The following is a 3495-nucleotide window of genomic DNA, read 5'->3' on the forward strand; positions in this document are numbered from 1 at the left end:
CTGATTTCAGTATGACATATAGATAATTTAAAAAGGTGACACCCAACAAATATAGCTACTTTTTCATCCTGCCTGCAAGAACTGTATTTGGAAGTCCTCTATGCTTTAACTTGAATTATGAACTTAAGGTAATTAATTTCATTTAATTAATTTATTTCTCTCAAACTGCACACGTAAATATATTTTCACCTGCTGTGTGTGTATGATTACCAGTGAAAGAAAACAGTGAGCGATTGGGTCGGTGTGGAGTGCAGATAACACCCAGCTCATGTTTCTCCTTCGGCTATCATTAATATGAAATTCTGATAATGAAATTATATTTAAATTGTACCTGCATTTTTAAAATCCCCTTTCTTTGTGGAGATGAAGGTAGTGTTGGGGTGTGTGTGCGGGGAGGTAAGGGTGGGAGGGAGGGTGGTGGTCGAGGCTGTTAACTCTGCGAGCCGCTGAATGAAACGGCGTGGGGAGTCGGTGAGTGCAGATAAAGCCCTGCTCATGTATCAGCCTGCTCACCTGTCTGCAGCCAGACCGCTGTAATGGATAGACACGAGCTGCAACCATCACTCATACTCACACCGGCTGCTTCGCTGTGTGTGTGAGTGTGAAAGAGAAAGACACAGAGAGGGACTGTGAGTGTGTGTGTGTGTGTATTTTGTCTATTTGGTGGTGGTGGGAGTGATTATATGTCTGCATGGGTGCATGACAGAGAGAGACAGAGACAGAGTGTGTAGTTGTGTGTGTGTTTATCTGTGTGTGTATGTTTGTGGTTATTTGTGTAATTCCTGTCTTTTTTTCTGTCATTTTGATTGATACTTCTAACACTGACACCATTTTAGTAAAAGACTACCTCTCCCTCTCTTTCCATCTTTCTCTCTCTCTCTGTTTCTCTGTCCCTCTCTCTTTCTCTGTGTGTGTGTGTGTGTGTGTGTATGTGTAAGCATGCAGGAACTCACTTCTGGTGGTTACAGGTTGAGGGGTGTGGCTAATGTGTTGTAATCACCTGCCCAGACAGAGCAGGCTGGCCCCCGCATTAACCAGAAATACACTCTGAGACACTGTCCTGGAATGAGCTAAATATTTTGGTTGTCAAGGTAATCAGCAGCCAGATACTCTGGAATTTCTTCCCAGGAAGCAGAACTCATCCTAAGATTGGATCTGCAGAAGGGTCATTTTTTAAAGACAGATGGACAGTCTGGGACCCTGTCACATCTCATTATAGAGAAGAATAATATTGATATTAAAGCCCTGGATGTCTCCTGGTAAAAAGTCAGAGTTTCCTGATTTTGGTCCAGCAATGTATCAAACACTTGGTATTGAGTCCAATGTAAGATTTTTTGGTTTGAGGTTTTGTAGAGTCTGATTTGAGGTCTGTAAAGTTATGTACCTGCTGGAGCATCTCCTCTGTGGAGTCGAGTTTGTGCTGATGCTCCACCAGAGAACTCTGTAGATCGCTGATCTTGGCCCCCTGAGCCTCCACCTGGTCTGTCAGCACACTCACCTGTGTGTATTTGCATACATGGACAGAAAGTAAGTAGAGATGAGAATCATATTTCTACACCGAACCATGAAAATAAAACTGTTTCGCTGTTCCACAATTTTGTTTCACATTTCATTACATAATTACAGCCTAGGCCTAGCAAAATTCTTTGGGCCTCATTCTCTCCTTTACTATAGAGGTTCTCACAGTGCACATTAATATCAGCTATTTTCACATAATTGCTGTGCTCATTTTTGTTGAAATTTCTACATCTGTGCCAGATCAAACAGTGCAAATATTTCCTTTGAGAAGAAATGAATGATCCTTTGTGCCTCAGTAGGTGCTTGCAACACTTCAGTGGCTCCAGCAATGTCAGCAGAACACAGGACAAATGTAAACCTTCAGAGAAAAACTATTAAGGCCACATAATAGCTAATCACATGCTAAAAGGCAGGTCCAACCAGCCAACTGGAGCGGATTTTCCAAAGGAATGTTTTATGTGTGGCCTAAAGAAACAAACAGGGCACCTGCTCTCACACACACCTACATGCTAAAGCACATGGTGCTGCTAGCCTCAACCTGTCTGAGATAAGCACTTGTTCAGCAGCACTCCTGATAAACACACACACCTACACACGTATATACACAGACAAACACATCACACAAAACAGGACATTCTAGTGTTGTGACAGCACCAAAAACCCAGCTTTATAAGTGTTGCTTGAGCTATGCAGTGAAACGAAATACAGCAATTACGCAACATTTACAACACAATTCTCTGATCTACCTTTGCCCTTGCTCCTACCTTTCCTCATCCCTCTCCTCTAACACTGTTACGTGATATGAGCACTTTGTAGAATCAGCTCCCGCTAACAGTGTGGTGTCATATGTCCTCTTTTATTTGAGCAGGCTCATATCCAATAGGATTGATTATTCTTATATAAATGGATGTCCAGGGATCATTTAGGGTAAACTTTTTTTAAAGGTAATTTACATTTTATACAAAAAGAAACAGCAAAACAGAGATAATATTGTTTTGTATTTAGGAGTGACTAATCTCACCTGTAGAATTAGTGACTCTTTGTCTCCCTCCAGACGGGATAACCACTCCTGGTAGGACTCACTGTTGCCGGATGAATGGAGGTTTACCTTCCGAATAAAGGTCAGCTATTAAGTTCAGTAAGTACACTGTTAATACAAAACAGTTGCCCAGTGGGTCAAATTTGGTTTTCCGTAATGAGGTTGCAGCCTAAGACACTTACACACAGATCCACGTAGCCACACACACAACTCTTAAGGTCTCAAACTTCTCACTGTGTCAGTGGGACGTGTGTGGAGAAGTCTGCAAGAAGTCCTAATCCAGCATTAAAAGTTGTGTACAACATTTTATACTGGTTGATTAGTGGAAAAAAATGTTGGGTGAAGGCTGAGCTCTGGGCTGCTTGTGTAGTCAAAGATATTTCAGATGGAAGTAAAGTGCAACCAAATGAGCTCAAATTTCTCAAAAATCCAGGCTTTTAACCACAATCATGGAAACATTATGTAGCCCAGTGTCCATCATCCTGCCAGCTCAAGCGGTTTGCAATAATTTTTAAATGCCATTAAGCCTTTAATATACTCTGGATTCATGTGTTTTAGCAGTGTAATATACTGTAAGTGTTATTACAGCTACTCTTTTTACTTAACTTTTTGTGATTAATAGCGTTTGTTTCCCCACACAGTCCCTCCTCTAGGCACTTTGATATTTTTCTTATTTCACAATAATAGACCCTGGCTTACTTTAAATTGTGAGAAGCTCCCTTAGTTCTTACTGTGTGCTTAATTATTTTCAAACTTTTTCAGCCAATTTAAAAAACCTTGGACTCTAACATGAATAATCTCCCTTGAGGTTTATGTCTAATGAGCAGCACTGAAACTGATCTTCAAGAGTTACTATGAGTGACCATAATAATATATACATTGTAATTCAATCCCAAATAATAGTCCAGACTTTCTATGTAAAACTGCACAATTGTAAT

Source organism: Morone saxatilis, unplaced genomic scaffold (assembly GCF_004916995.1).
Source record: "Morone saxatilis isolate NCDOM2014 unplaced genomic scaffold, NCSU_SB_2.0 Contig11, whole genome shotgun sequence".
Lineage (NCBI taxonomy): Eukaryota > Metazoa > Chordata > Actinopteri > Moronidae > Morone > Morone saxatilis.